A 23,705-nucleotide genomic window follows, 5' to 3' on the forward strand; every position below is an offset into this window, starting at 1 on the left:
TCCCCTCGTCCATACAGCGTACAAAAAGACTGTAGGCAAGCAATCCTGATGGCCCACTCAGTCTGTTTCACCAGGCTCGGATTCATCGAGGCCGTAGTTCCTGCCTGGGAAGCCCAGCCTCCATAACCCTAACCCTAATTTGGGTCTTAATGCTAATGTTCTTCTGCAACGGAAACATCCCCCCATGGACACGATGTACTAAAACGGAGTAGGGAAGCCATCCTGGTGGCCCACTCAAGTCTGTTTCACCAAGCTAGGCTTCACAGAGGGTCTGCTTCCCTCCAGGAAGCCTAGCCTCCCCAACCTTACCCCTAACTAGAGTCTTGGCCCTAATTTTCTTGTGCAACTGAAACATTTCCCCGTCCAAATGGTGTACAAAAAGAAAGTAGGCAAGCTATCCCGATGGCCCACTCAGTCTGTTTCACCAAGCTAGGCTGCACCGAAGCCCAGGATCACGCTTGGGATCCGCAGTCTCCCCAACCCTAACTTGAGTTTTAACAGAAATTTTCTTGTGCAACTGAAACGATACCCCATCCTTACAGTGCATAGAAAGCCAGTAGGAAAGCTATCCCGATGGCCCACTCAGTCTGTTTCACCAAGTTAGGCTACACCGAAGCCCAGGATCCCGCCTGGGAAGCCCAGTCTCCCCAACCGTAACCCTAACTTGAGTCTTAACCCTAATTTTCTTGTGCAAGTGAAACATCCCCCCGTCCATACGGTTTAGAAAAAGTCAGTAGGCAAGCCATCCCGATTGCCAACTCAATCTGTTCCACCAAGCTAGCCTTCACAGAGGCCCTGGTTGCTGCCTGGGAACCACAGTCTCCCCAACCCAGCCCTAACTTGGCTATTCTTAACCCTAATTTTCTTGTGCAAGTGAAACATCCCCCCGTCCATACGGTTTAGAAAAAGTCAGTAGGCAAGCCATCCCGATTGCCAACTCAATCTGTTCCACCAAGCTAGCCTTCACAGAGGCCCTGGTTGCTGCCTGGGAAGCACAGTCTCCCCAACCCAGCCATACCTTGGGTATTAATCCTAATTTTCCTGTCCAACTGAAACATCCCCTCGACCATACAGCATACAAAAAGACAGTAGGCAAGCAATCCTGATGGCCCACTCAGTCTGTTTCACCAGGCTCGGCTTCCTCGAGGCCGTAGTTCCTGCATGGGAAGCCCTGCCTCCATAACCCTAACCCTAATTTGGGTTTTAATGCTAATGTTCTTCTGCAATGGAAACATCCCCCCATGGATATGGTGTACTAAAACGGAGTAGGGAAGCCATCCTGGTGGCCCACTCAAGTCTGTTTCACCAAGCTAGGCTTCACAGAGGGTCTGGTTCCCTCCAGGGAAGCCTAGCCTCCCCAACCTTACGCCTAACTAGAGTCTTGGCCCTAATTTTCTTGTGCAACTGAAACATTCCCCCGTCCAAACGGTGTACAAAAAGAAAATAGGCAAGCTATCCCGATGGCCCACTCAGTCTGTTTCACCAAGCTAGGCTGCACCGAAGCCAAGGATCACGCTTGGGATCCGCAGTCTCCCCAACGCTAACCCTAACTTGAGTTTTAACACAAATTTTCTTGTGCAACTGAAACGATACCCCGTCCTTACAGTGCACAGAAAGCCAGTAGGAAAGCTATCCCGATGGCCCACTCAGTCTGTTTCACCAAGCTAGGCTACACCGAAGCCCAGGATCCGCCTGGGAAGCCCAGTCTCCCCAACCCTAACCCTAACTTGAGTCTTAACCCTAATTTTCTTGTGCAAGTGAAACATCCCCCCGTCCATACGGTTTAGAAAAAGTCAGTAGGCAAGCCATCCCGATTGCCAACTCAATCTGTTCCACCAAGCTAGCCTTCACAGAGGCCCTGGTTGCTGCCTGGGAAGCAAAGTCTCCCCAACCCAGCCATACCTTGGGTATTAATCCTAATTTTCCTGTGCAACTGAAACATCCCCTCGTCCATACAGCGTACAAAAAGACTGTAGGCAAGCAATCCTGATGGCCCACTCAGTCTGTTTCACCAGGCTCGGATTCATCGAGGCCGTAGTTCCTGCCTGGGAAGCCCAGCCTCCATAACCCTAAGCCTAATTTGGGTCTTAATGCTAATGTTCTTCTGCAACAGAAACATCCCCCCATGGACACGATGTACTAAAACGGAGTAGGGAAGCCATCCTGGTGGCCCACTCAAGTCTGTTTCACCAAGCTAGGCTTCACAGAGGGTCTGCTTCCCTCCAGGAAGCCTAGCCTCCCCAACCTTACCCCTAACTAGAGTCTTGGCCCTAATTTTCTTGTGCAACTGAAACATTTTCCCGTCCAAACGGTGTACAAAAAGAAAGTAGGCAAGCTATCCCGATGGCCCACTCAGTCTGTTTCACCAAGCTGGGCTGCACCGAAGCCCAGGATTACGCTTGGGATCCGCAGTCTCCCCAACCCTAACCCTAACTTGAGTTTTTACACAAATTTTCTTGTGCAACTGAAACGATACCCCGTCCTTACAGTGCACAGAAAGCCAGTAGGAAAGCTATCCCGATGGCCCACTCAGTCTGTTTCACCAAGCTAGGCTACACCGAAGCCCAGGATCCCGCCTGGGATCCGCAGTCTCCCCAACCCTAACCCTAACTTGAGTTTTAACAGAAATTTTCTTGTGCAACTGAAACGATACCCCGTCCTTACAGTGCACAGAAAGCCAGTAGGAAAGCTATCCCGATGGCCCACTCAGTCTGTTTCACCAAGCTAGGCTACACCGAAGCCCAGGATCCCGCCTGGGAAGCCCAGTCTCCCCAACCCTAACCCTAACTTGAGTCTTAACCCTAATTTTCTTGTGCAAGTGAAACATCCCCCCGTCCATACGGTTTAGAAAAAGTCAGTAGGCAAGCGAACCCGATTGCCAACTCAATCTGTTCCACCAAGCTAGCCTTCACAGAGGCCCTGGTTCCTGCCTGGGAAGCCCGGTCTCACCAACCCTAACCCTAACTTGAGTCTTCTTAACCCTAATTTTCTTGTGCAAGTGAAACATCCCCCCGTCCATACGGTTTAGAAAAAGTCAGTAGGCAAGCCATCCCGATTGCCAACTCAATCTGTTCCACCAAGCTAGCCTTCACAGAGGCCCTGGTTGCTGCCTGGGAAGCACAGTCTCCCCAACCCAGCCCTAACTTGGGTATTAATCCTAATTTTCCTGTGCAACTGAAACATCCCCTCGTCCATACAGCGTACAAAAAGACAGTAGGCAAGCAATCCTGATGGCCCACTCAGTCTGTTTCACCAGGCTCGGATTCATCGAGGCCGTAGTTCCTGCCTGGGAAGCCCAGCCTCCATAACCCTAACCCTAATTTGGGTCTTAATGCTAATGTTCTTCTGCAACGGAAACATCCCCCCATGGACACGATGTACTAAAACGGAGTAGGGAAGCCATCCTGGTGGCCCACTCAAGTCTGTTTCACCAAGCTAGGCTTCACAGAGGGTCTGGTTCCCTCCAGGAAGCCTAGCCTCCCCAACCTTACCCCTAACTAGAGTCTTGGCCCTAATTTTCTTGTGCAACTGAAACATTTCCCCGTCCAAATGGTGTACAAAAAGAAAGTAGGCAAGCTATCCCGATGGCCCACTCAGTCTGTTTCACCAAGCTAGGCTGCACCGAAGCCCAGGATCACGCTTGGGATCCGCAGTCTCCCCAACCCTAACCCTAACTTGAGTTTTAACAGAAATTTTCTTGTGCAACTGAAACGATACCCCGTCCTTACAGTGCACAGAAAGCCAGTAGGAAAGCTATCCCGATGGCCCACTCAGTCTGTTTCACCAAGCTAGGCTACACCGAAGCCCAGGATCCCGGCTGGGAAGCCCAGTCTCCCCAACCCTAACCCTAACTTGAGTCTTAACCCTAATTTTCTTGTGCAAGTGAAACATCCCCCCGTCCATACGGTTTAGAAAAAGTCAGTAGGCAAGCGAACCCGATTGCCAACTCAATCTGTTCCACCAAGCTAGCCTTCACAGAGGCCCTGGTTCCTGCCTGGGAAGCCCGGTCTCACCAACCCTAACCCTAACTTGAGTCTTCTTAACCCTAATTTTCTTGTGCAAGTGAAACATCCCCCCGTCCATACGGTTTAGAAAAAGTCAGTAGGCAAGCCATCCCGATTGCCAACTCAATCTGTTCCACCAAGCTAGCCTTCACAGAGGCCCTGGTTGCTGCCTGGGAAGCACAGTCTCCCCAACCCAGCCCTAACTTGGGTATTAATCCTAATTTTCCTGTGCAACTGAAACATCCCCTCGTCCATACAGCGTACAAAAAGACAGTAGGCAAGCAATCCTGATGGCCCACTCAGTCTGTTTCACCAGGCTCGGATTCATCGAGGCCGTAGTTCCTGCCTGGGAAGCCCAGCCTCCATAACCCTAACCCTAATTTGGGTCTTAATGCTAATGTTCTTCTGCAACGGAAACATCCCCCCATGGACACGATGTACTAAAACGGAGTAGGGAAGCCATCCTGGTGGCCCACTCAAGTCTGTTTCACCAAGCTAGGCTTCACAGAGGGTCTGGTTCCCTCCAGGAAGCCTAGCCTCCCCAACCTTACCCCTAACTAGAGTCTTGGCCCTAATTTTCTTGTGCAACTGAAACATTTCCCCGTCCAAATGGTGTACAAAAAGAAAGTAGGCAAGCTATCCCGATGGCCCACTCAGTCTGTTTCACCAAGCTAGGCTGCACCGAAGCCCAGGATCACGCTTGGGATCCGCAGTCTCCCCAACCCTAACCCTAACTTGAGTTTTAACAGAAATTTTCTTGTGCAACTGAAACGATACCCCGTCCTTACAGTGCACAGAAAGCCAGTAGGAAAGCTATCCCGATGGCCCACTCAGTCTGTTTCACCAAGCTAGGCTACACCGAAGCCCAGGATCCCGCCTGGGAAGCCCAGTCTCCCCAACCCTAACCCTAACTTGAGTCTTAACCCTAATTTTCTTGTGCAAGTGAAACATCCCCCCGTCCATACGGTTTAGAAAAAGTCAGTAGGCAAGCCATCCCGATTGCCAACTCAATCTGTTCCACCAAGCTAGCCTTCACAGAGGCCCTGGTTGCTGCCTGGGAAGCACAGTCTCCCCAACCCAGCCATACCTTGGGTATTAATCCTAATTTTCCTGTGCAACTGAAACATCCCCTCGACCATACAGCATACAAAAAGACAGTAGGCAAGCAATCCTGATGGCCCACTCAGTCTGTTTCACCAGGCTCGGCTTCATCGAGGCCGTAGTTCCTACCTAGGAAGCCAAGCCTCCATAACCCTAACCCTATTTTGGGTCTTAATGCTAATGTACTTCTGCAACGGAAACATCCCCCCATGGACACAATGTAGTAAAACGGAGTAGGGAAGCCATCCTGGTGGCCCACTCAAGTCTGTTTCACCAAGCTAGGCTTCACAGAGGGTCTGGTTCCCTCCAGGAAGCCTAGCCTCCCCAACCTTAACCCTAACTAGAGTCCTGGCCCTAATTTTCTTGTGCAACTGAAACATTCCCCCGTCCAAACGGTGTACAAAAAGAAAGTAGGCAAGCTATCCCGATGGCCCACTCAGTCTGTTTCACCAAGCTGGGCTGCACCGAAGCCCAGGATTACGCTTGGGATCCGCAGTCTCCCCAACCCTAACCCTAACTTGAGTTTTTACACAAATTTTCTTGTGCAACTGAAACGATACCCTGTCCTTACAGTGCACAGAAAGCCAGTAGGAAAGCTATCCCGATGGCCCACTCAGTCTGTTTCACCAAGCTAGGCTACACCGAAGCCCAGGATCCCGCCTGGGAAGCCCAGTCTCCCCAACCCAGCCCTTACTTGGGTATTCTTAACCCTAATTTTCTTGTGCAAGTGAAACATCCCCCCGTCCATACGGTTTAGAAAAAGTCAGTAGGCAAGCCATCCCGATTGCCAACTCAATCTGTTCCACCAAGCTAGCCTTCACAGAGGCCCTGGTTGCTGCCTGGGAAGCACAGTCTCCCCAACCCAGCCATACCTTGGGTATTAATCCTAATTTTCCTGTGCAACTGAAACATCCCCTCGACCATACAGCATACAAAAAGACAGTAGGCAAGCAATCCTGATGGCCCACTCAGTCTGTTTCACCAGGCTCGGCTTCATCGAGGCCGTAGTTCCTGCCTGGGAAGCCCAGCCTCCATAACCATAACCCTAATTTGGGACTTAATGCTAATGTACTTCTGCAACGGAAACATCCCCCCATGGACACGATGTACTAAAACGGAGTAGGGAAGCCATCCTGGTGGCCCACTCAAGTCTGTTTCACCAAGCTAGGCTTCACAGAGGGTCTGGTTCCCTCCAGGAAGCCTAGCCTCCCCAACCTTACCCCTAACTAGAGTCTTGGCCCTAATTTTCTTGTGCAACTGAAACATTTCCCCGTCCAAATGGTGTACAAAAAGAAAGTAGGCAAGCTATCCCGATGGCCCACTCAGTCTGTTTCACCAAGCTAGGCTGCACCGAAGCCCAGGATCACGCTTGGGATCCGCAGTCTCCCCAACCCTAACTTGAGTTTTAACAGAAATTTTCTTGTGCAACTGAAACGATACCCCATCCTTACAGTGCATAGAAAGCCAGTAGGAAAGCTATCCCGATGGCCCACTCAGTCTGTTTCACCAAGTTAGGCTACACCGAAGCCCAGGATCCCGCCTGGGAAGCCCAGTCTCCCCAACCGTAACCCTAACTTGAGTCTTAACCCTAATTTTCTTGTGCAAGTGAAACATCCCCCCGTCCATACGGTTTAGAAAAAGTCAGTAGGCAAGCCATCCCGATTGCCAACTCAATCTGTTCCACCAAGCTAGCCTTCACAGAGGCCCTGGTTGCTGCCTGGGAACCACAGTCTCCCCAACCCAGCCCTAACTTGGGTATTCTTAACCCTAATTTTCTTGTGCAAGTGAAACATCCCCCCGTCCATACGGTTTAGAAAAAGTCAGTAGGCAAGCCATCCCGATTGCCAACTCAATCTGTTCCACCAAGCTAGCCTTCACAGAGGCCCTGGTTGCTGCCTGGGAAGCACAGTCTCCCCAACCCAGCCATACCTTGGGTATTAATCCTAATTTTCCTGTCCAACTGAAACATCCCCTCGACCATACAGCATACAAAAAGACAGTAGGCAAGCAATCCTGATGGCCCACTCAGTCTGTTTCACCAGGCTCGGCTTCCTCGAGGCCGTAGTTCCTGCATGGGAAGCCCTGCCTCCATAACCCTAACCCTAATTTGGGTTTTAATGCTAATGTTCTTCTGCAATGGAAACATCCCCCCATGGATATGGTGTACTAAAACGGAGTAGGGAAGCCATCCTGGTGGCCCACTCAAGTCTGTTTCACCAAGCTAGGCTTCACAGAGGGTCTGGTTCCCTCCAGGGAAGCCTAGCCTCCCCAACCTTACGCCTAACTAGAGTCTTGGCCCTAATTTTCTTGTGCAACTGAAACATTCCCCCGTCCAAACGGTGTACAAAAAGAAAATAGGCAAGCTATCCCGATGGCCCACTCAGTCTGTTTCACCAAGCTAGGCTGCACCGAAGCCCAGGATTACGCTTGGGATCCGCAGTCTCCCCAACCCTAACCCTAACTTGAGTTTTTACACAAATTTTCTTGTGCAACTGAAACGATACCCTGTCCTTACAGTGCACAGAAAGCCAGTAGGAAAGCTATCCCGATGGCCCACTCAGTCTGTTTCACCAAGCTAGGCTACACTGAAGCCCAGGATCCTGCCTGGGAAGCCCAGTCTCCCCAACCCTGACCCTAACTTGAGTCTTAACCCTAATTTTCTTGTGCAAGTGAAACATCCCCCCGTCCATACGGTTTAGAAAAAGTCAGTAGGCAAGCCATCCCGATTGCCAACTCAATCTGTTCCACCAAGCTAGCCTTCACAGAGGCCCTGGTTGAGCCTGGGAAGCACAGTCTCCCCAACCCAGCCATACCTTGGGTATTAATCCTAATTGTCCTGTGCAACTGAAACATCCCCTCGTCCATACAGCATACAAAAAGACAGTAGGCAAGCAATCCTGATGGCCCACTCAGTCTGTTTCACCAGGCTCGGCTTCATCGAGGCCGTAGTTCCTGCCTGGGAAGCCCAGCCTCCATAACCCTAACCCTAATTTGGGTCTTAATGCTAATGTTCTTCTGCAACGGAAACATCCCCCCATGGACACGATGTACTAAAACGGAGTAGGGAAGCCATCCTGGTGGCCCACTCAAGTCTGTTTCACCAAGCTAGGCTTCACAGAGGGTCTGGTTCCCTCCAGGAAGCCTAGCCTCCCCAACCTTAACCGTAACTAGAGTCTTGGCACTAATTTTCTTGTGCAACTGAAACATTCCCCCGTCCAAACGGTGTAGAAAAAGAAAGTAGGCAAGCTATCCTGATGGCCCACTCAGTCTTTTTCACCAAGCTAGGCTGCACCGAAGCCCAGGATCACGCTTGGGATCCGCAGTCTCCCCAACCCTAACCCTAACTTGAGTTTTTACACAAATTTTCTTGTGCAACTGAAACGATACCCCGTCCTTACAGTGCACAGAAAGCCAGTAGGAAAGCTATCCCGATGGCCCACTCAGTCTGTTTCACCAAGCTAGGCTACACCGAAGCCCAGGATCCCGCCTGGGATCCGCAGTCTCCCCAACCCTAACCCTAACTTGAGTTTTAACAGAAATTTTCTTGTGCAACTGAAACGATACCCCGTCCTTACAGTGCACAGAAAGCCAGTAGGAAAGCTATCCCGATGGCCCACTCAGTCTGTTTCACCAAGCTAGGCTACACCGAAGCCCAGGATCCCGCCTGGGAAGCCCAGTCTCCCCAACCCTAACCCTAACTTGAGTCTTAACCCTAATTTTCTTGTGCAAGTGAAACATCCCCCCGTCCATACGGTTTAGAAAAAGTCAGTAGGCAAGCGAACCCGATTGCCAACTCAATCTGTTCCACCAAGCTAGCCTTCACAGAGGCCCTGGTTCCTGCCTGGGAAGCCCGGTCTCACCAACCCTAACCCTAACTTGAGTCTTCTTAACCCTAATTTTCTTGTGCAAGTGAAACATCCCCCCGTCCATACGGTTTAGAAAAAGTCAGTAGGCAAGCCATCCCGATTGCCAACTCAATCTGTTCCACCAAGCTAGCCTTCACAGAGGCCCTGGTTGCTGCCTGGGAAGCACAGTCTCCCCAACCCAGCCCTAACTTGGGTATTAATCCTAATTTTCCTGTGCAACTGAAACATCCCCTCGTCCATACAGCGTACAAAAAGACAGTAGGCAAGCAATCCTGATGGCCCACTCAGTCTGTTTCACCAGGCTCGGATTCATCGAGGCCGTAGTTCCTGCCTGGGAAGCCCAGCCTCCATAACCCTAACCCTAATTTGGGTCTTAATGATAATGTTCTTCTGCAACGGAAACATCCCCCCATGGACACGATGTACTAAAACGGAGTAGGGAAGCCATCCTGGTGGCCCACTCAAGTCTGTTTCACCAAGCTAGGCTTCACAGAGGGTCTGGTTCCCTCCAGGAAGCCTAGCCTCCCCAACCTTACCCCTAACTAGAGTCTTGGCCCTAATTTTCTTGTGCAACTGAAACATTTCCCCGTCCAAATGGTGTACAAAAAGAAAGTAGGCAAGCTATCCCGATGGCCCACTCAGTCTGTTTCACCAAGCTAGGCTGCACCGAAGCCCAGGATCACGCTTGGGATCCGCAGTCTCCCCAACCCTAACCCTAACTTGAGTTTTAACAGAAATTTTCTTGTGCAACTGAAACGATACCCCGTCCTTACAGTGCACAGAAAGCCAGTAGGAAAGCTATCCCGATGGCCCACTCAGTCTGTTTCACCAAGCTAGGCTACACCGAAGCCCAGGATCCCGGCTGGGAAGCCCAGTCTCCCCAACCCTAACCCTAACTTGAGTCTTAACCCTAATTTTCTTGTGCAAGTGAAACATCCCCCCGTCCATACGGTTTAGAAAAAGTCAGTAGGCAAGCCATCCCGATTGCTAACTCAATCTGTTCCACCAAGCTAGCCTTCACAGAGGCCCTGGTTGCTGCCTGGGAAGCACAGTCTCCCCAACCCAGCCCTAACTTGGGTATTAATCCTAATTTTCCTGTGCAACTGAAACATCCCCTCGTCCATACAGCGTACAAAAAGACAGTAGGCAAGCAATCCTGATGGCCCACTCAGTCTGTTTCACCAGGCTCGGATTCATCGAGGCCGTAGTTCCTGCCTGGGAAGCCCAGCCTCCATAACCCTAACCCTAATTTGGGTCTTAATGCTAATGTTCTTCTGCAACGGAAACATCCCCCCATGGACACGATGTACTAAAACGGAGTAGGGAAGCCATCCTGGTGGCCCACTCAAGTCTGTTTCACCAAGCTAGGCTTCACAGAGGGTCTGGTTCCCTCCAGGAAGCCTAGCCTCCCCAACCTTACCCCTAACTAGAGTCTTGGCCCTAATTTTCTTGTGCAACTGAAACATTTCCCCGTCCAAATGGTGTACAAAAAGAAAGTAGGCAAGCTATCCCGATGGCCCACTCAGTCTGTTTCACCAAGCTAGGCTGCACCGAAGCCCAGGATCACGCTTGGGATCCGCAGTCTCCCCAACCCTAACCCTAACTTGAGTTTTAACAGAAATTTTCTTGTGCAACTGAAACGATACCCCGTCCTTACAGTGCACAGAAAGCCAGTAGGAAAGCTATCCCGATGGCCCACTCAGTCTGTTTCACCAAGCTAGGCTACACCGAAGCCCAGGATCCCGCCTGGGAAGCCCAGTCTCCCCAACCCTAACCCTAACTTGAGTCTTAACCCTAATTTTCTTGTGCAAGTGAAACATCCCCCCGTCCATACGGTTTAGAAAAAGTCAGTAGGCAAGCCATCCCGATTGCCAACTCAATCTGTTCCACCAAGCTAGCCTTCACAGAGGCCCTGGTTGCTGCCTGGGAAGCACAGTCTCCCCAACCCAGCCATACCTTGGGTATTAATCCTAATTTTCCTGTGCAACTGAAACATCCCCTCGACCATACAGCATACAAAAAGACAGTAGGCAAGCAATCCTGATGGCCCACTCAGTCTGTTTCACCAGGCTCGGCTTCCTCGAGGCCGTAGTTCCTGCATGGGAAGCCGTGCCTCCATAACCCTAACCCTAATTTGGGTTTTAATGCTAATGTTCTTCTGCAATGGAAACATCCCCCCATGGATATGGTGTACTAAAACGGAGTAGGGAAGCCATCCTGGTGGCCCACTCAAGTCTGTTTCACCAAGCTAGGCTTCACAGAGGGTCTGGTTCCCTCCAGGGAAGCCTAGCCTCCCCAACCTTACGCCTAACTAGAGTCTTGGCCCTAATTTTCTTGTGCAACTGAAACATTCCCCCGTCCAAACGGTGTACAAAAAGAAAATAGGCAAGCTATCCCGATGGCCCACTCAGTCTGTTTCACCAAGCTAGGCTGCACCGAAGCCCAGGATCACGCTTGGGATCCGCAGTCTCCCCAACGCTAACCCTAACTTGAGTTTTAACACAAATTTTCTTGTGCAACTGAAACGATACCCCGTCCTTACAGTGCACAGAAAGCCAGTAGGAAAGCTATCCCGATGGCCCACTCAGTCTGTTTCACCAAGCTAGGCTACACCGAAGCCCAGGATCCGCCTGGGAAGCCCAGTCTCCCCAACCCTAACCCTAACTTGAGTCTTAACCCTAATTTTCTTGTGCAAGTGAAACATCCCCCCGTCCATACGGTTTAGAAAAAGTCAGTAGGCAAGCCATCCCGATTGCCAACTCAATCTGTTCCACCACGCTAGCCTTCACAGAGGCCCTGGTTGCTGCCTGGGAAGCACAGTCTCCCCAACCCAGCCATACCTTGGGTATTAATCCTAATTTTCCTGTGCAACTGAAACATCCCCTCGACCATACAGCATACAAAAAGACAGTAGGCAAGCAATCCTGATGGCCCACTCAGTCTGTTTCACCAGGCTCGGCTTCATCGAGGCCGTAGTTCCTGCCTAGGAAGCCAAGCCTCCATAACCCTAACCCTATTTTGGGTCTTAATGCTAATGTACTTCTGCAACGGAAACATCCCCCCATGGACACAATGTAGTAAAACGGAGTAGGGAAGCCATCCTGGTGGCCCACTCAAGTCTGTTTCACCAAGCTAGGCTTCACAGAGGGTCTGGTTCCCTCCAGGAAGCCTAGCCTCCCCAACCTTAACCCTAACTAGAGTCCTGGCCCTAATTTTCTTGTGCAACTGAAACATTCCCCCGTCCAAACGGTGTACAAAAAGAAAGTAGGCAAGCTATCCCGATGGCCCACTCAGTCTGTTTCACCAAGCTGGGCTGCACCGAAGCCCAGGATTACGCTTGGGATCCGCAGTCTCCCCAACCCTAACCCTAACTTGAGTTTTTACACAAATTTTCTTGTGCAACTGAAACGATACCCTGTCCTTACAGTGCACAGAAAGCCAGTAGGAAAGCTATCCCGATGGCCCACTCAGTCTGTTTCACCAAGCTAGGCTACACCGAAGCCCAGGATCCCGCCTGGGAAGCCCAGTCTCCCCAACCCAGCCCTTACTTGGGTATTCTTAACCCTAATTTTCTTGTGCAAGTGAAACATCCCCCCGTCCATACGGTTTAGAAAAAGTCAGTAGGCAAGCCATCCCGATTGCCAACTCAATCTGTTCCACCAAGCTAGCCTTCACAGAGGCCCTGGTTGCTGCCTGGGAAGCACAGTCTCCCCAACCCAGCCATACCTTGGGTATTAATCCTAATTTTCCTGTGCAACTGAAACATCCCCTCGACCATACAGCATACAAAAAGACAGTAGGCAAGCAATCCTGATGGCCCACTCAGTCTGTTTCACCAGGCTCAGCTTCATCGAGGCCGTAGTTCCTGCCTGGGAAGCCCAGCCTCCATAACCATAACCCTAATTTGGGACTTAATGCTAATGTACTTCTGCAACGGAAACATCCCCCCATGGACACGATGTACTAAAACGGAGTAGGGAAGCCATCCTGGTGGCCCACTCAAGTCTGTTTCACCAAGCTAGGCTTCACAGAGGGTCTGGTTCCCTCCAGGAAGCCTAGCCTCCCCAACCTTACCCCTAATTAGAGTCTTGGCCCTAATTTTCTTGTGCAACTGAAACATTTCCCCGTCCAAATGGTGTACAAAAAGAAAGTAGGCAAGCTATCCCGATGGCCCACTCAGTCTGTTTCACCAAGCTAGGCTGCACCGAAGCCCAGGATCACGCTTGGGATCCGCAGTCTCCCCAACCCTAACTTGAGTTTTAACAGAAATTTTCTTGTGCAACTGAAACGATACCCCATCCTTACAGTGCATAGAAAGCCAGTAGGAAAGCTATCCCGATGGCCCACTCAGTCTGTTTCACCAAGTTAGGCTACACCGAAGCCCAGGATCCCGCCTGGGAAGCCCAGTCTCCCCAACCGTAACCCTAACTTGAGTCTTAACCCTAATTTTCTTGTGCAAGTGAAACATCCCCCCGTCCATACGGTTTAGAAAAAGTCAGTAGGCAAGCCATCCCGATTGCCAACTCAATCTGTTCCACCAAGCTAGCCTTCACAGAGGCCCTGGTTGCTGCCTGGGAACCACAGTCTCCCCAACCCAGCCCTAACTTGGGTATTCTTAACCCTAATTTTCTTGTGCAAGTGAAACATCCCCCCGTCCATACGGTTTAGAAAAAGTCAGTAGGCAAGCCATCCCGATTGCCAACTCAATCTGTTCCACCAAGCTAGCCTTCACAGAGGCCCTGGTTGCTGCCTGGGAAGCACAGTCTCCCCAACCCAGCCATACCTTGGGTATTAATCCTAATTTTCCTGTCCAACTGAAACATCCCCTCGACCATACAGCATACAAAAAGACAGTAGGCAAGCAATCCTGATGGCCCACTCAGTCTGTTTCACCAGGCTCGGCTTCCTCGAGGCCGTAGTTCCTGCATGGGAAGCCCTGCCTCCATAACCCTAACCCTAATTTGGGTTTTAATGCTAATGTTCTTCTGCAATGGAAACATCCCCCCATGGATATGGTGTACTAAAACGGAGTAGGGAAGCCATCCTGGTGGCCCACTCAAGTCTGTTTCACCAAGCTAGGCTTCACAGAGGGTCTGGTTCCCTCCAGGGAAGCCTAGCCTCCCCAACCTTACGCCTAACTAGAGTCTTGGCCCTAATTTTCTTGTGCAACTGAAACATTCCCCCGTCCAAACGGTGTACAAAAAGAAAATAGGCAAGCTATCCCGATGGCCCACTCAGTCTGTTTCACCAAGCTAGGCTGCACCGAAGCCCAGGATCACGCTTGGGATCCGCAGTCTCCCCAACCCTAACCCTAACTTGAGTTTTAACACAAATTTTCTTGTGCAACTGAAACGATACCCCGTCCTTACAGTGCACAGAAAGCCAGTAGGAAAGCTATCCCGATGGCCCACTCAGTCTGTTTCACCAAGCTAGGCTACACCGAAGCCCAGGATCCGCCTGGGAAGCCCAGTCTCCCCAACCCTAACCCTAACTTGAGTCTTAACCCTAATTTTCTTGTGCAAGTGAAACATCCCCCCGTCCATACGGTTTAGAAAAAGTCAGTAGGCAAGCCATCCCGATTGCCAACTCAATCTGTTCCACCAAGCTAGCCTTCACAGAGGCCCTGGTTCCTGCCTGGGAAGCCCGGTCTCACCAACCCTAACCCTAACTTGAGTCTTCTTAACCCTAATTTTCTTGTGCAAGTGAAACATCCCCCCGTCCATACGGTTTAGAAAAAGTCAGTAGGCAAGCCATCCCGATTGCCAACTCAATCTGTTCCACCAAGCTAGCCTTCACAGAGGCCCTGGTTGCTGCCTGGGAAGCAAAGTCTCCCCAACCCAGCCATACCTTGGGTATTAATCCTAATTTTCCTGAGCAACTGAAACATCCCCTCGTCCATACAGCGTACAAAAAGACTGTAGGCAAGCAATCCTGATGGCCCACTCAGTCTGTTTCACCAGGCTCGGCTTCATCGAGGCCGTAGTTCCTGCCTGGGAAGCCCAGCCTCCATAACCCTAACCCTAATTTGGGTCTTAATGCTAATGTTCTTCTGCAACGGAAACATCCCCCCATGGACACGATGTACTAAAACGGAGTAGGGAAGCCATCCTGGTGGCCCACTCAAGTCTGTTTCACCAAGCTAGGCTTCACAGAGGGTCTGGTTCCCTCCAGGAAGCCTAGCCTCCCCAACCTTACCCCTAACTAGAGTCTTGGCCCTAATTTTCTTGTGCAACTGAAACATTTTCCCGTCCAAACGGTGTACAAAAAGAAAGTAGGCAAGCTATCCCGATGGCCCACTCAGTCTGTTTCACCAAGCTGGGCTGCACCGAAGCCCAGGATTACGCTTGGGATCCGCAGTCTCCCCAACCCTAACCCTAACTTGAGTTTTTACACAAATTTTCTTGTGCAACTGAAACGATACCCTGTCCTTACAGTGCACAGAAAGCCAGTAGGAAAGCTATCCCGATGGCCCACTCAGTCTGTTTCACCAAGCTAGGCTACACTGAAGCCCAGGATCCTGCCTGGGAAGCCCAGTCTCCCCAACCCTGACCCTAACTTGAGTCTTAACCCTAATTTTCTTGTGCAAGTGAAACATCCCCCCGTCCATACGGTTTAGAAAAAGTCAGTAGGCAAGCCATCCCGATTGCCAACTCAATCTGTTCCACCAAGCTAGCCTTCACAGAGGCCCTGGTTGAGCCTGGGAAGCACAGTCTCCCCAACCCAGCCATACCTTGGGTATTAATCCTAATTGTCCTGTGCAACTGAAACATCCCCTCGTCCATACAGCATACAAAAAGACAGTAGGCAAGCAATCCTGATGGCCCACTCAGTCTGTTTCACCAGGCTCGGCTTCATCGAGGCCGTAGTTCCTGCCTGGGAAGCCCAGCCTCCATAACCCTAACCCTAATTTGGGTCTTAATGCTAATGTTCTTCTGCAACGGAAACATCCCCCCATGGACACGATGTACTAAAACGGAGTAGGGAAGCCATCCTGGTGGCCCACTCAAGTCTGTTTCACCAAGCTAGGCTTCACAGAGGGTCTGGTTCCCTCCAGGAAGCCTAGCCTCCCCAACCTTAACCGTAACTAGAGTCTTGGCACTAATTTTCTTGTGCAACTGAAACATTCCCCCGTCCAAACGGTGTACAAAAAGAAAGTAGGCAAGCTATCCCGATGGCCCACTCAGTCTGTTTCACCAAGCTAGGCTGCACCGAAGCCCAGGATCACGCTTGGGATCCGCAGTCTCCCCAACCCTAACCCTAACTTGAGTTTTTACACAAATTTTCTTGTGCAACTGAAACGATACCCCGTCCTTACAGTGCACAGAAAGCCAGTAGGAAAGCTATCCCGATGGCCCACTCAGTCTGTTTCACCAAGCTAGGCTACACCGAAGCCCAGGATCCCGCCTGGGATCCGCAGTCTCCCCAACCCTAACCCCAACTTGAGTTTTAACAGAAATTTTCTTGTGCAACTGAAACGATACCCCGTCCTTACAGTGCACAGAAAGCCAGTAGGAAAGCTATCCCGATGGCCCACTCAGTCTGTTTCACCAAGCTAGGCTACACCGAAGCCCAGGATCCCGCCTGGGAAGCCCAGTCTCCCCAACCCTAACCCTAACTTGAGTCTTAACCCTAATTTTCTTGTGCAAGTGAAACATCCCCCCGTCCATACGGTTTAGAAAAAGTCAGTAGGCAAGCGAACCCGATTGCCAACTCAATCTGTTCCACCAAGCTAGCCTTCACAGAGGCCCTGGTTCCTGCCTGGGAAGCCCGGTCTCACCAACCCTAACCCTAACTTGAGTCTTCTTAACCCTAATTTTCTTGTGCAAGTGAAACATCCCCCCGTCCATACGGTTTAGAAAAAGTCAGTAGGCAAGCCATCCCGATTGCCAACTCAATCTGTTCCACCAAGCTAGCCTTCACAGAGGCCCTGGTTGCTGCCTGGGAAGCACAGTCTCCCCAACCCAGCCCTAACTTGGGTATTAATCCTAATTTTCCTGTCAACTGAAACATCCCCTCGTCCATACAGCGTACAAAAAGACAGTAGGCAAGCAATCCTGATGGCCCACTCAGTCTGTTTCACCAGGCTCGGATTCATCGAGGCCGTAGTTCCTGCCTGGGAAGCCCAGCCTCCATAACCCTAACCCTAATTTGGGTCTTAATACTAATGTTCTTCTGCAACGGAAACATCCCCCCATGGACACGATGTACTAAAACGGAGTAGGGAAGCCATCCTGGTGGCCCACTCAAGTCTGTTTCACCAAGCTAGGCTTCACAGAGGGTCTGGTTCCCTCCAGGAAGCCTAGCCTCCCCAACCTTACCCCTAACTAGAGTCTTGGCCCTAATTTTCTTGTGCAACTGAAACATTTCCCCGTCCAAATGGTGTACAAAAAGAAAGTAGGCAAGCTATCCCGATGGCCCACTCAGTCTGTTTCACCAAGCTAGGCTGCACCGAAGCCCAGGATCACGCTTGGGATCCGCAGTCTCCCCAACCCTAACCCTAACTTGAGTTTTAACAGAAATTTTCTTGTGCAACTGAAACGATACCCCGTCCTTACAGTGCACAGAAAGCCAGTAGGAAAGCTATCCCGATGGCCCACTCAGTCGGTTTCACCAAGCTAGGCTACACCGAAGCCCAGGATCCCGCCTGGGAAGCCCAGTCTCCCCAACCCTGACCCTAACTTGAGTCTTAACCCTAATTTTCTTGTGCAAGTGAAACATCCCCCCGTCCATACGGTTTAGAAAAAGTCAGTAGGCAAGCCATCCCGATTGCCAACTCAATCTGTTCCACCAAGCTAGCCTTCACAGAGGCCCTGGTTGAGCCTGGGAAGCACAGTCTCCCCAACCCAGCCATACCTTGGGTATTAATCCTAATTGTCCTGTGCAACTGAAACATCCCCTCGTCCATACAGCATACAAAAAGACAGTAGGCAAGCAATCCTGATGGCCCACTCAGTCTGTTTCACCAGGCTCGGCTTCATCGAGGCCGTAGTTCCTGCCTGGGAAGCCCAGCCTCCATAACCCTAACCCTAATTTGGGTCTTAATGCTAATGTTCTTCTGCAACGGAAACATCCCCCCATGGACACGATGTACTAAAACGGAGTAGGGAAGCCATCCTGGTGGCCCACTCAAGTCTGTTTCACCAAGCTAGGCTTCACAGAGGGTCTGGTTCCCTCCAGGAAGCCTAGCCTCCCCAACCTTAACCGTAACTAGAGTCTTGGCACTAATTTTCTTGTGCAACTGAAACATTCCCCCGTCCAAACGGTGTAGAAAAAGAAAGTAGGCAAGCTATCCCGATGGCCCACTCAGTCTTTTTCACCAAGCTAGGCTGCACCGAAGCCCAGGATCACGCTTGGGATCCGCAGTCTCCCCAACCCTAACCCTAACTTGAGTTTTTACACAAATTTTCTTGTGCAACTGAAACGATACCCCGTCCTTACAGTGCACAGAAAGCCAGTAGGAAAGCTATCCCGATGGCCCACTCAGTCTGTTTCACCAAGCTAGGCTACACCGAAGCCCAGGATCCCGCCTGGGATCCGCAGTCTCCCCAACCCTAACCCTAACTTGAGTTTTAACAGAAATTTTCTTGTGCAACTGAAACGATACCCCGTCCTTACAGTGCACAGAAAGCCAGTAGGAAAGCTATCCCGATGCCCCACTCAGTCTGTTTCACCAAGCTAGGCTACACCGAAGCCCAGGATCCCGCCTGGGAAGCCCAGTCTCCCCAACCCTGACCCTAACTTGAGTCTTAACCCTAATTTTCTTGTGCAAGTGAAACATCCCCCCGTCCATACGGTTTAGAAAAAGTCAGTAGGCAAGCGAACCCGATTGCCAACTCAATCTGTTCCACCAAGCTAGCCTTCACAGAGGCCCTGGTTCCTGCCTGGGAAGCCCGGTCTCACCAACCCTAACCCTAACTTGAGTCTTCTTAACCCTAATTTTCTTGTGCAAGTGAAACATCCCCCCGTCCATACGGTTTAGAAAAAGTCAGTAGGCAAGCCATCCCGATTGCCAACTCAATCTGTTCCACCAAGCTAGCCTTCACAGAGGCCCTGGTTGCTGCTTGGGAAGCACAGTCTCCCCAACCCAGCCCTAACTTGGGTATTAATCCTAATTTTCCTGTGCAACTGAAACATCCCCTCGTCCATACAGCGTACAAAAAGACAGTAGGCAAGCAATCCTGAAGGCCCACTCAGTCTGTTTCACCAGGCTCGGATTCATCGAGGCCGTAGTTCCTGCCTGGGAAGCCCAGCCTCCATAACCCTAACCCTAATTTGGGTCTTAATGCTTATGTTCTTCTGCAACGGAAACATCCCCCCATGGACACGATGTACTAAAACGGAGTAGGGAAGCCATCCTGGTGGCCCACTCAAGTCTGTTTCACCAAGCTAGGCTTCACAGAGGGTCTGGTTCCCTCCAGGAAGCCTAGCCTCCCCAACCTTACCCCTAACTAGAGTCTTGGCCCTAATTTTCTTGTGCAACTGAAACATTTCCCCGTCCAAATGGTGTACAAAAAGAAAGTAGGCAAGCTATCCCGATGGCCCACTCAGTCTGTTTCACCAAGCTAGGCTGCACCGAAGCCCAGGATCACGCTTGGGATCCGCAGTCTCCCCAACCCTAACCCTAACTTGAGTTTTAACAGAAATTTTCTTGTGCAACTGAAACGATACCCCGTCCTTACAGTGCACAGAAAGCCAGTAGGAAAGCTATCCCGATGGCCCACTCAGTCTGTTTCACCAAGCTAGGCTACACCGAAGCCCAGGATCCCGCCTGGGAAGCCCAGTCTCCCCAACCCTAACCCTAACTTGAGTCTTAACCCTAATTTTCTTGTGCAAGTGAAACATCCCCCCGTCCATACGGTTTAGAAAAAGTCAGTAGGCAAGCCATCCCGATTGCCAGCTCAATCTGTTCCACCAAGCTAGCCTTCACAGAGGCCCTGGTTGCTGCCTGGGAAGCACAGTCTCCCCAACCCAGCCATACCTTGGGTATTAATCCTAATTTTCCTGTGCAACTGAAACATCCCCTCGACCATACAGCATACAAAAAGACAGTAGGCAAGCAATCCTGATGGCCCACTCAGTCTGTTTCACCAGGCTCGGCTTCATCGAGGCCGTAGTTCCTGCCTAGGAAGCCAAGCCTCCATAACCCTAACCCTATTTTGGGTCTTAATGCTAATGTACTTCTGCAACGGAAACATCCCCCCATGGACACAATGTAGTAAAACGGAGTAGGGAAGCCATCCTGGTGGCCCACTCAAGTCTGTTTCACCAAGCTAGGCTTCACAGAGGGTCTGGTTCCCTCCAGGAAGCCTAGCCTCCCCAACCTTAACCCTAACTAGAGTCCTGGCCCTAATTTTCTTGTGCAACTGAAACATTCCCCCGTCCAAACGGTGTACAAAAAGAAAGTAGGAAAGCTATCCCGATGGCCCACTCAGTCTGTTTCACCAAGCTAGGCTACACCGAAGCCCAGGATCCCGCCTGGGAAGCCCAGTCTCCCCAACCGTAACCCTAACTTGAGTCTTAACCCTAATTTTCTTGTGCAAGTGAAACATCCCCCCGTCCATACGGTTTAGAAAAAGTCAGTAGGCAAGCCATCCCGATTGCCAACTCAATCTGTTCCACCAAGCTAGCCTTCACAGAGGCCCTGGTTGCTGCCTGGGAACCACAGTCTCCCCAACCCAGCCCTAACTTGGGTATTCTTAACCCTAATTTTCTTGTGCAAGTGAAACATCCCCCCGTCCATACGGTTTAGAAAAAGTCAGTAGGCAAGCCATCCCGATTGCCAACTCAATCTGTTCCACCAAGCTAGCCTTCACAGAGGCCCTGGTTGCTGCCTGGGAAGCACAGTCTCCCCAACCCAGCCATACCTTGGGTATTAATCCTAATTTTCCTGTCCAACTGAAACATCCCCTCGACCATACAGCATACAAAAAGACAGTAGGCAAGCAATCCTGATGGCCCACTCAGTCTGTTTCACCAGGCTCGGCTTCCTCGAGGCCGTAGTTCCTGTATGGGAAGCCCTGCCTCCATAACCCTAACCCTAATTTGGGTTTTAATGCTAATGTTCTTCTGCAATGGAAACATCCCCCCATGGATATGGTGTACTAAAACGGAGTAGGGAAGCCATCCTGGTGGCCCACTCAAGTCTGTTTCACCAAGCTAGGCTTCACAGAGGGTCTGGTTCCCTCCAGGGAAGCCTAGCCTCCCCAACCTTACGCCTAACTAGAGTCTTGGCCCTAATTTTCTTGTGCAACTGAAACATTCCCCCGTCCAAACGGTGTACAAAAAGAAAATAGGCAAGCTATCCCGATGGCCCACTCAGTCTGTTTCACCAAGCTAGGCTGCACCGAAGCCCAGGATCACGCTTGGGATCCGCAGTCTCCCCAACGCTAACCCTAACTTGAGTTTTAACAGAAATTTTCTTGTGCAACTGAAACGATACCCCGTCCTTACAGTGCACAGAAAGCCAGTAGGAAAGCTATCCCGATGGCCCACTCAGTCTGTTTCACCAAGCTAGGCTACACCGAAGCCCAGGATCCCGCCTGGGAAGCCCAGTCTCCCCAACCCTAACCCTAACTTGAGTCTTAACCCTAATTTTCTTGTGCAAGTGAAACATCCCCCCGTCCATACGGTTTAGAAAAAGTCAGTAGGCAAGCCATCCCGATTGCCAACTCAATCTGTTCCACCAAGCTAGCCTTCACAGAGGCCCTGGTTGCTGCCTGGGAAGCACAGTCTCCCCAACCCAGCCATACCTTGGGTATTAATCCTAATTTTCCTGTGCAACTGAAACATCCCCTCGACCATACAGCATACAAAAAGACAGTAGGCAAGCAATCCTGATGGCCCACTCAGTCTGTTTCACCAGGCTCGGCTTCCTCGAGGCCGTAGTTCCTGCATGGGAAGCCGTGCCTCCATAACCCTAACCCTAATTTGGGTTTTAATGCTAATGTTCTTCTGCAATGGAAACATCCCCCCATGGATATGGTGTACTAAAACGGAGTAGGGAAGCCATCCTGGTGGCCCACTCAAGTCTGTTTCACCAAGCTAGGCTTCACAGAGGGTCTGGTTCCCTCCAGGGAAGCCTAGCCTCCCCAACCTTACGCCTAACTAGAGTCTTGGCCCTAATTTTCTTGTGCAACTGAAACATTCCCCCGTCCAAACGGTGTACAAAAAGAAAATAGGCAAGCTATCCCGATGGCCCACTCAGTCTGTTTCACCAAGCTAGGCTGCACCGAAGCCCAGGATCACGCTTGGGATCCGCAGTCTCCCCAACGCTAACCCTAACTTGAGTTTTAACACAAATTTTCTTGTGCAACTGAAACGATACCCCGTCCTTACAGTGCACAGAAAGCCAGTAGGAAAGCTATCCCGATGGCCCACTCAGTCTGTTTCACCAAGCTAGGCTACACCGAAGCCCAGGATCCGCCTGGGAAGCCCAGTCTCCCCAACCCTAACCCTAACTTGAGTCTTAACCCTAATTTTCTTGTGCAAGTGAAACATCCCCCCGTCCATACGGTTTAGAAAAAGTCAGTAGGCAAGCCATCCCGATTGCCAACTCAATCTGTTCCACCACGCTAGCCTTCACAGAGGCCCTGGTTGCTGCCTGGGAAGCACAGTCTCCCCAACCCAGCCATACCTTGGGTATTAATCCTAATTTTCCTGTGCAACTGAAACATCCCCTCGACCATACAGCATACAAAAAGACAGTAGGCAAGCAATCCTGATGGCCCACTCAGTCTGTTTCACCAGGCTCGGCTTCATCGAGGCCGTAGTTCCTGCCTAGGAAGCCAAGCCTCCATAACCCTAACCCTATTTTGGGTCTTAATGCTAATGTACTTCTGCAACGGAAACATCCCCCCATGGACACAATGTAGTAAAACGGAGTAGGGAAGCCATCCTGGTGGCCCACTCAAGTCTGTTTCACCAAGCTAGGCTTCACAGAGGGTCTGGTTCCCTCCAGGAAGCCTAGCCTCCCCAACCTTAACCCTAACTAGAGTCCTGGCCCTAATTTTCTTGTGCAACTGAAACATTCCCCCGTCCAAACGGTGTACAAAAAGAAAGTAGGCAAGCTATCCCGATGGCCCACTCAGTCTGTTTCACCAAGCTGGGCTGCACCGAAGCCCAGGATTACGCTTGGGATCCGCAGTCTCCCCAACCCTAACCCTAACTTGAGTTTTTACACAAATTTTCTTGTGCAACTGAAACGATACCCTGTCCTTACAGTGCACAGAAAGCCAGTAGGAAAGCTATCCCGATGGCCCACTCAGTCTGTTTCACCAAGCTAGGCTACACCGAAGCCCAGGATCCCGCCTGGGAAGCCCAGTCTCCCCAACCCAGCCCTTACTTGGGTATTCTTAACCCTAATTTTCTTGTGCAAGTGAAACATCCCCCCGTCCATACGGTTTAGAAAAAGTCAGTAGGCAAGCCATCCCGATTGCCAACTCAATCTGTTCCACCAAGCTAGCCTTCACAGAGGCCCTGGTTGCTGCCTGGGAAGCACAGTCTCCCCAACCCAGCCATACCTTGGGTATTAATCCTAATTTTCCTGTGCAACTGAAACATCCCCTCGACCATACAGCATACAAAAAGACAGTAGGCAAGCAATCCTGATGGCCCACTCAGTCTGTTTCACCAGGCTCAGCTTCATCGAGGCCGTAGTTCCTGCCTGGGAAGCCCAGCCTCCATAACCATAACCCTAATTTGGGACTTAATGCTAATGTACTTCTGCAACGGAAAC

Source organism: Heloderma suspectum, chromosome 10 (genome assembly GCF_057233095.1).
Source record: "Heloderma suspectum isolate Gila_16-S chromosome 10, 16-S_ref, whole genome shotgun sequence".
NCBI lineage: Eukaryota > Metazoa > Chordata > Lepidosauria > Squamata > Helodermatidae > Heloderma > Heloderma suspectum.